Source organism: Canis lupus, chromosome 2 (genome assembly GCF_011100685.1).
Source record: "Canis lupus familiaris isolate Mischka breed German Shepherd chromosome 2, alternate assembly UU_Cfam_GSD_1.0, whole genome shotgun sequence".
Lineage (NCBI taxonomy): Eukaryota > Metazoa > Chordata > Mammalia > Carnivora > Canidae > Canis > Canis lupus.
Window position 1 is genome coordinate 49,285,468 of NC_049223.1, and position 10,105 is coordinate 49,295,572.

Below are 10,105 nucleotides of genomic sequence, written 5' to 3' on the forward strand. Positions count from 1 at the left end.
GGGGGAGCTGCTCTGCCCCCTGCCTGGTGCAGGGCTCAGTGGGGGTTGTTTACCTGGTGAGGCCACAGGAGGAACAACCCTAGTGGTTGCTGCAGCTCTGGAAACTTAGATTCAGCTTCCACAGGAACAACTCGGTCTGCAGGGCCTGGAGGCTCCGGGCGGGGCTGCTGATCTGTTCAGCTCGGGGCAGGAGCGTCCTTGCTGTCCTGGGCCCTCCCGGCCTCTGCCTGTCCCGGGGGGAGGCCGGATCCTGGGCTGTGTCCCGGCGCCCTGTGCTCCGGGTCTGCGCTGTTGGATTCGCGCTCCCGCCGGCAGCCCCCTCCGCGGAGCCTCCCCTGAGCCCCTCCGAGCTGCTCCCGCCCCGCAGCCCCCTCCGCGGAGCCGCCCCCGAGCCCCCCCCCCCCCCGAGCTGCTCCGGGTCCCGCCGTGCGCGCTGCAGCCCTTAGGGAGCTCGGCGCACCCTCCCCGGGGCGCAGGTGCCTGTTAGTGTCCCAGGGAGCCTGAGGGCACCCCCGCCCTCCTGGGTCCTGCTCCAACTCCCTGCGAGCCCCTTTCCGCCCGGGAAGGTCGGTGCAGCTCCTGCGTCTCCGGGACGGGGCTCTCCTGTCCTGGGGACACTCGCTCCGGCCTCAGCCCGGCTCCTCGCGGGGCCCCTCCCCCTTGGAGGCCTTTTGTTTCTTTATCCCCGCCCCCCGTCTTCCTACCTTGATAGACGCTCGAACTCTTCTCACTGTAGCATTCCAGGTGTTCTCTCTTTAAATCTGAGGCCGAATTCGTAGCTTTTCAAGACGATTTGAAGGTTATCTAGGTAACTTGGTGGGGACAGGGGATTTGGGGACCCTACTTTTCCTCCATCTTGTCCCTCCTCCCCTGAATTCGAATATTTTAAAAAGATAACATCAAGAATTATGTTTACCAGTCACACATAATATGTACTGTTCATATTTAACCTGAGAATCAAGTTCTTTTAAAATTTTAGGACTCCTCAAAACTTTATATTCCAAGAAAAGCAGGTAATGTTACCCCTGATATAACAGAAGGCACGAGCAGGGAGGGTATAAAGAAATCCTAGCAAGTCACAGGCAGGGCTGAAATCCTCAATGCCTACCAACTCTGAGGCCAGATCCACAAACGTGCTGTGATACCGACTAAACCAACAGGTCAAGTTAATGGAGCAATCTGACTTGATTGTTCCATTTTAGGTGGGAGTTTTGTGGCACTTAAACTCCCTAGGCAGTTTTCAACTATGTGGATAACACTTCCTCCAGGCCTCAGTGGCTCTTACTTTATGGGATGGAGGAATTAGGCTGTTACATATCACAAAGCTCATGGTAACAGAATGATCAAATTAATTCAAATTAGCTCAGATGTGAGCAGGATCCTGAATACCAAAGATAGCCTGAAGCACTGGGGGGGGGGGGTGGATTCTGAAATGGAAATACATTGAGTTACAAAGAGGATTTTAATGTGTTACGACTGCAATCTTATTTAACAACTTCATTCTAATGAACCATAAGCAAGAACAAAAATTAAGGTTACCAAATTTGTAGTGCATGAGGTAAATTTGAAGTCATTAAATTAAAAGAAAAAAGAACATAAAGAGGGAAATTTCGGAAAGGAAAAGTCCAGAGACAAAAAAATAAAATTGGATTCAAGAGTACCAGTATGCTGAAAACATGAGTGTAAGGAGAAGTAAACTTTCAACACAAGTCATAAATCTTGAAATAGAAGTCTGAACTGCCAGAGATTAATGGCCTGGCCACCATGATGCTGCGGTGCCCTTTACTCAGTGTTGGCTGGGTTGCTGATGGGGAAGTGGCCCGTTCTGTCCAGTTTTTGTAAAAGACTAAATTCTCACATTTAGTTTGTGAGAATGTGACAGTGGCATCCTATATATTCCCACCTGAGGCTCTCTCCCTCTTTCTGTTCCTGCCAGGCATCAGGCCCCAGTCATCGTCACCCATGGCCTAGAGACTGTCCTTTAATACTCCCCCTCCCCACCTTAAGAGATCAACTGTGACTGTGAACTTGGGTCATATGCACACACAAGGGGTGGATTCAAATTCTTGTACTTTCCTTCAAGCTGGTCCTGTGAATATGTTAGTTTTATGTGTTTGAATTTTTTTTTTTTTTTTTTTTGCTCCATCACGACTGAAAGTTAAAACAAAACAAAGAAGGAAAGCAGTACTTGGAGGTATAGTGTTTTAACCCTAAGGAAGGTGGTATTAATGGTGAAATTTCAGACACTGTGACAGATTCATGGGGGTAATACACTTGGGCAGAGAGGACTAACGGGCTCTCCTAGAAACTTCCCAGAGACAGGTGTATTCCTTGCTTATGCAGAAACCTGCCACCTACGTGCTAATACAGAATGGAAAGCAGCTGTCCATCGGAAAGATGAACCTGGACTGTAGTTCATGGCTCTACGTTCTATGTAAACCTCAGCGTCTAAAATACTCCCCCATCCTTCCCTCCTTACCAAACTGTTGTTTACCTCTCAGTGAGATTGGGAGAGGGAACAAGGATGAGAAATGGAGGATTTTGGAACCTGCAATCTTGTCTTTCCAGAGGGACTTCTGAGTCCACTCATTCCCCAGGGCCTTACAGTTTCTTTATTGTCTTTGTTTCCTTTCGATTGTCAAGCTTTCTCCCCCTAGCCTTCAACGGGCAATGATTTCAAGACCACTCAGATGACATGAAGGTGACCCTGCAGCTCATTCATACCATTTTGGGGGTCAGGGATCAGGCTACCAGGCCTCCAGAACAGAGACACTCACAGACTGTCAGTCTTGGATCTGGAATCTGTCCCATCGTCTTGTTGTTCACTGGTGCATTTTCCCAATCCTCTCTTCCCTTTCTCTGGATCTGCTCTATCAACCTGACGTCTCTTAATCTTCAACAGAGACCACGTTCCTATGATTGCCCACATCTGTCTCTATCTTCTCATCAAGTCCTTGAACAGGTCTCCCAGAGGCATGGGAATGTTGTGATGTAGCCCTAGGACTCTCCCAAAGTGCATTGACCTAAAGGTCTCTGGTAGAGCCAGATGCACTCCTGGGTAGTGAGGTTTTTTTTTCTTTATGATAGTCAGAGAGAGAGAGAGAGAGAGAGGCAGAGACACAGGCAGAGGGAGAAGCAGGCTCCATGCACCGGGAGCCCGATGTGGGATTCGATCCCGGGTCTCCAGGATCGCGTCCTGGGCCAAAGGCAGGTGCCAAACCGCTGCGCCACCCAGGAATACCTGGGTAGTGAGTTTTTTGTGCTGTCCATGTGGAAGGTGAAAGTGGGCCCTGCTTGTGTGTACACACACACACACACACGGAGGATCTAAATGCAGTACGAGCTCTATACCAAATACACGTATCATGCCCTGACCTTGCAGCTGTTTACGGTGTTACATGTAGCGGGCATGTATGCGTGTTTTCGTTAACAGAGTCAACCAGGTCAAGAGAAGAAAGATGACATGACTTTACTTGGGTTTGCTTGTTCTAGCTACTTCCACTTCCCTTTCCGGGTGACTACGATAATGAGGAACTTAATTCAAGAAATATAGGGTATGGGAGATCTGGAGATGCACAAACACCTAATGCTAACAAGGTTATTTCTATTAGCTAAACAGCCGAGTGTAAAAACATCCTCGGCCTTCTCCCAAGTTAGGAAGAGCTTTTCGGGCGAGCAAATTTCAGGTCCTCTTTTCAAGGAGAAAGTAGAGGTGTAAGGACAAATGTAAAAATATTGGTAATTTGCAGCTTTTGGAGGGAGGTCAGCAGAAGGCAGAAGGAGGACTGAAGTTGTTGCCTCCAAGTATAATAAATAATGCAGTCAGACTGCAGGTGGGACCAGGCTCCTGGGCCTCGTTAATACTGTCAGCTTCCACAGAAAAATCAAACATAGTACTTTAGGCTTTTGCTATTTGATATCCTTTCCAAACCCAAACAATGGCATATTACAAGTAAGGAGAGAAGAGGCAGGCAGTGAAACAACTACAGGGAAAACAGACTAGAGCAATTATCGTTTAAAGCAGCCAAACAACGTCGCGAAGCTGTTATTTTTTGACTGGGGCAGCATGAACTCAAGTGTGGAAAAAGAACAAAGTAAAATGCTCCTTTTTTTTTTTTTTTTTCCCAGTTATGGCATGATGCTTTATTTGGCACCAATGCACACAGTTTCTTATCAAGTAACAGTTCTGTGTGTCACATTTGGAGCAGAAATGGTCATTACAGCCCTCGTTTCGAAAAGTATGTGCTCCCCACAGCTTTTTGCCCAGGGTACAATGAATTCGTAGAACTATCTCGAGTTTCCAGTTGAGGTTTTTCTAAGTGTCATACTCCTGGGGCCAGCTCAATTCCCCTGCCAGGGAAACAACACAAATTTAATAATGGTCCAAAATGGCCTGACCTCCGTGAGGACATCATGTCCCCCTTTAGAATGTGATGTCTCTGTCTGCAGTGTGATGTGAAGAACCCTCCCCGAAGGACCTCAAATCCCCAACCACTAGGGTGACCCATTTCCTTTAGTTTCTGGGCACCTTCAGCATGCTATACATTACACCTCGCAGGGTAGCACTAAGGAGTTTACAAAATAGGACAGCCAGGCCCAGCAGAACCCTGACCCAGGGGACACAGCTCTCGCAGCCTGACCTACTTTATAGTCAGTTATTTACCAAATCTGTGATTCAGCTTTTTTTTTTTTTTTAAGATTTATTTATTTATTTGAGAGAGAGAGAAAACGCTAGCAGGAAGGAGGGGGAGAGGGAGAGGAGAAACAGACTCTCTGCTGAGCAGTGAGCCTGATGTGGGGCAGATCCTGGGCCCCTGGAATTAGGATCTGAGCCAAAGGCAGATGCCTAACTGACTGAGCCACCCAGGAGTCCCTGTGACTCAGAATCTTAATTTGGGAAAGTAGGGCTTTTTTCAGGATCATTTGGCAATGATTTAAAATGCTTTAAAACCTAGGGCACCCGGGTGACTCAGTCGGTTAAGTGTCCAACTCTTGATTTCGGCTCAGGTCTTGATCTCAGGGTCATGAGATCAAGTCCCACATCGGGCTCCACACTGAGGGTGGAGTCTGCTTAAGATTCTCTCCTTCCTTCTCCCTCTATCCCTCCTCACTCCCCCCACCCCCATGCTCTCTCACTGTCTTAAAAAAATAAGAACACTTTATTTTTATTATTATTATTTTTTTTAATAAGAACACTTTAAAACCTGACACAATTAAAGCTAAAGAACAATGGCTATTTTTCTTCTTAATCTCAATATTCAAAGTTTGGTTCTCCAACTTTAAAGTGCATCAGAATGTTAAAGTGCAGATTTCCAGGCCCCAGCCCAGCGTTTCTGATATAGTAGATCTGAGGGTGGAGCCTGAGAACCTGTATTTCTAACAAGTTTCCAGGAGAAGCTGGTGTCGTGGATCGAGGGACCATAATTCAAGAATCACTGCTGTGAAATGTTAAGACTGAATTTCCCCGGCCACACTTCACAGTGAAGCACTGTAAAAGGAGATGAACATATTCCCAAGTGTGCCCAACATTTGCATCGCATCCCAGTTCTTACGCAATTACTCTGTAAACGTATAAAAATCTGCACGTGCTCGTCAGCAAAGCCCAGGATAATTTATCAGCAGAAATGGTGCTCGGTCATAAATCTATCCCTGGGGGCCTGGACCACAGAGTTGACTACAAGGCATCATGTGTGCTGATTTGAAGAGAATCTTCTAAGCACTGATTATCCCAAAAGAGGCACACAATTTAATTTGTAATCCTCTGAATTCTCCTGTCATTCAGGCAGAAGAGTTATGTAATAGAGAGACAGCTTCCGAAATGGGTTCATCAATCAACAACAAAACAAAAAACAAAAAAAAATGGGTTTATCATTTTCTTTCATTCGTTCATTCTTTTATGTATTCCTTCTTCAAAAACTTTTCAACATCTAGTTTATATCAAGGATTATGATAGAAAGTAGGGGGAACTCGAAATTTTTACCTCAAGGAACCTTCCATTCTGAGACAAAGGAAACATGATTCTGAGACAAAGAAGGCATCATGACTAACATTTGTATGAATATTAAAGTATATAAAGCATTCTCATATTTTACCTCCTGTGATCATCAGTGGATACCTCTAAGGTAGGTCTTTTTTTAAAGATTTTATTTATTTATTTATTTATTTATTTATTTATTTATTTATTTACTTATGTACTTATTTATGAGAGAGGCAGAGACATAGGCAGAGGGAGAAGCAGCTCCTCGCAGGGACCCCAATGTGGGACTCGATCCCAGATCCCAGTATCACGCCCTGAGCCAAAGGCAGATGCTCAATCGCTGAGCCACCCAGACATTGATCTAAGGTAAGTCTTATTCCTGGCTTTCTGTGCCATTTGGAACTCAAGGCTCTGGAACAATTGGCTTCCTCATGCCACTTAGCTAGTCATGAGTGGAGCCAACATGCCACCCGGGCCTTAAGATTCCAAAGCACATGCCCTTTGCCCAGCACTGCCGGGCAGTTCTGATCCTGCACAGTGCATCTCAAGGATGTTAGAGAACTGAAGTTAAGAATTCCAAAGAGTCTTGGAGCTAGTGGGAAACCAAAGTCAATGATTGTGGAAATTAATGGAAGATAGCTGCCATGGCCGGGGGGGGGGGGGTGGGGGGGCAGGGGGAGGCTGAAACACCCCTCTCCAAAGTGCCATGAACCATGTTTATTGATCAAATCTCATATAAAGTTGTTTCTTCCCACTGTGTCTTGGCCCCATGAAATACAGTTGACTGCCTCACCACCTTTTTTTTTTTTTTAATCATTTATATTATTCTCAGCATAATAGAGAGAAACACAGTTTAAATCCACTGTCAGAGGAGGATTCTGCAAAGGAGCTTTAGTTTCCTGAACGACATAAAATATATTTGATAAAAAGTGCCTGTCCCCACCTTCTCTGGCTTGCTAGTTCTTTTTCTATGAAAAAGCTTGCTCTATGGTTTTCCCCAAGGACTGCATTCTCAAATTTCCTCAAAAAAGAAAACAAATGTTGGCCTTAAGTGACCCCACACCACTCTGCCTTTCACTAGAAGGCAAGATCTCCCTGGAGTTCCTGAAAATAATGAGCCTGATTCTCTGCTATGCACCAAACAGAACAAAAACGAATGTCCTTCCAAATGCTGAGGAGAGTGCTAAGGTTAAGCAGCTACCTGAGAACAGAGGCCACTCTGCTGGCTTTCATGATGTTCGAGTACTTTCTGCAGTCAGCACTCAGGAGACTCAGGAGCTCTCCTCCCGGCATTAAAACTCTGGAGCCCAGGCCTTTTCAAACCTGTCTAGTAGGGAAGCCATCCCCCATCAACCTATGGTCCCCTATTTAAATCCAAAGAGCTATCACAACTCAGGATGTCTCAGGATCAGAGAATGAAGGAAGCAGAGATAGGTAATTGTGTATTGACCCGAAAACAAACTAGCAAATAAAATTGGCTGCTCTTCCTACCCCATTTTATGGTTGAGTAAAGATTTAGAGAGATTACATTATGTGTCCAAGTGGTTGATTTAGGAGTTAAATACAGACCAGAGAAGTTTCAATTAAGGAGGAAGAGGGGACTGAGGAGAAGGCGGTGGTAGGACAACAGAGCAAGGGCTCGTTGATGTCAAATAATATTCTCCAAACTCATTCCACAGATTACCATGCCGAAGTGTGACAAAGACTCTGAAACACCTAAGATGCCTTTCTTTATGGGGACTTCCAGTAAATTCATTGGCATTATCTTTGCATGAGTTATGCCTTAAACTGAGAAAAGACTTCTCAGGTTCAGCTTTCGCTGTTTCTCTCAGACCTCCACAGCTCACCCCCCATTGAACCGGAGCTCCAGTTTCCAGGTGGTCAGAAACCGGAGCAAGCGAAGAGTCAATGCCAAGGGGCTTCAGCTCTTTCTTTCTCCTGTCGCCCTAAAGAAGGAATCTCAGCATGTCATCATTCAATAAATTGAGCTCTGTACAGCGGCCTTTACAGAACTGTAAAAGATGGGTTCTCATTAAAAGAACAGTCAAGAAGCATCACAGAAGTGAGATCAGCGCTGGAACCAAAGAGAAACGTGTGTGTAATAAAGTACACAGAGCTGGATTCATTAGTTTTGTGTTTTCTAAAGAATTATACTAAAGCACCACAGATTTCTCAGCTCTATAAAACATGGAGAGCAATCGTCTTTCCCAATGTCCATTAGTAAACTTACTAGGAAATCACTCGGAAACTTTGGCATGTTCAACAATAGCATTCATGTCTTTCATCATTTCTGACAGTCAGGAGTTTGGGGGCAGCTTGAATGAGTGGTTCTGGCTGGAGGATTCTCCTGAGGCTATTAGGTGGTGGCCAAGACCAGGGTGCTTGAAGACTTCTTACATCATGGCCTGGACTAAGAAGAGCCAAACAGGGTAAACAAGACACAGGCTTTCTTAGGCAACTCTTTGTGGCCCCTCCTCATGATTGCCTCAGGGTGGTGGCTTCAAGGTGGCCTAGGATATTTTTTTAAGATTTTCTTTATTTATTCATGAGAGACATAGAGAAAGGCAGAAACATAGAGGGTGAAGCAGGCTCCAGGCAGGGAGCCTGACACAGGACTCAATCTCAGGACCCCAGGATCATGACCTAAGCCAAAGGCAGATGCTCAACCACGAGCCATTCAGGCATCCGGTTGGCCTAGGATTCTTACATGGCATTTAGGGATGCAAAAGTGTGTGCCCTGAGCTGACCTATGTTCTATAAGCAAACTCCAGAAGACACACAGTGAACTTTTGTCCACATTCAAGGTCAAGATGGAAAGAGGAACTGCCCAACTTCTCAATAAAGGGATGTTAACATCACAGTGGGAGAAAAAACTGGGATCTTCCATCCTTGAAAAGTACAATCCATGACATGAAGGTTCTTAGAATTCTAAATGGACTCAGTTCAAGTTTACAAATCAAATCCCACCTGTTGATTTTAGTGGGCTGAACTGGATTTGTACTTCTAATTATATCCCACCATCTGACAGAGGGCTCTATCCAGAGAGTTTAGTTAGTAGGTCTATGGCCTAGCCATGATGCGTTCCACAGGGAAAAGAATGAAGTCACAGGCTGGAATCTAGTCCTTCTCTGACATAAGTAACTATGGGAACAGGTTTAACCACTCCATGCTTTGGCTAATATGTAAAATGAAGATCATACTAACTCCCCTTCCTGTTATCACACAACTCATGAGAACGATTCATGTATTCATGGGCCACACAAATTTGAGGCTCTAAGAGGAAACCTAAACTGATAGCAGAACTGTATTCTCTCTATGATCCCATCTATAGAATTTCAGAAACTCCAGCCACATTCAAATTACTCTTAATTAATTTTGGAAGTTCCAGGGAAAGGATTGGCATCCACTGTACCCTTTCCTCCTCTACAGTTCCTGAATGTGATGTCTTAGGAGAATGTTATCATGCTCAAGTGGGAATGCCACTAGCCATCTCCATTCGTGCTACTTATTCTCAAAAGGATGTTTTCTCGTGCTCCTGAGGACTCAGCCATCGGGCTGTGGCAAAGAGAAATCAGACTAGCAAATGCCAGCTGGCTTTCAAAATCACTCTTCCTCTTTAACCACAACCCTTATCCTACAATCAAGCTCTTGTGTCTTGACCCCTCTTACATTTGGAAGAACTCCTTTCCAGTAAGCTCTTTGTTCCTCCATGTAAATAGAAACACAGCTGTCTGGCCTCATGAGCCCTCGAAGCATGACCAGACTTTCTCAATCCCCAGATTAGGTTAGGTTTTGCTGATTTTATCATTAATTGCAGTTCTAACTCATCAGCCATAGCTGACTGAAATATCCTGGAGGAGGGTATAGGGTCAGAGGAAAGAGCACCTGCATCAGTTAATACCATCTGCCAGAGGTACAGGAGGCAGGGGATGGTAACAGGAAATCTCAGTGTTACCCAAGTTGAGCCTGAACTGAGGCCAGAGGGTGCAGCAAGATCCTAGCCTGCGAATCCAGGCAACTGAAGGTGACGAGTTAGGAGTATTGTCAGGACTGTGTGTATGGCAGCCAGGGGCATGGTGTGGGGATGAGAAGACCGAAATAGCAAATACGCTATGATCCATGAAAATG

General features: G+C 45.4%; 1 long non-coding RNA gene across 1 annotated transcript; it reads left to right on the forward strand.

Moving 5' to 3' along the window:
* Nucleotides 1-742: 742 nt before the first annotated feature.
* On the forward strand, nt 743-10,105 carry LOC111092366. Its single transcript, XR_005355603.1, has 3 exons — nt 743-808; nt 5,385-6,122; nt 7,657-10,105. It is a non-coding gene; the product is annotated as an uncharacterized LOC111092366 (long non-coding RNA).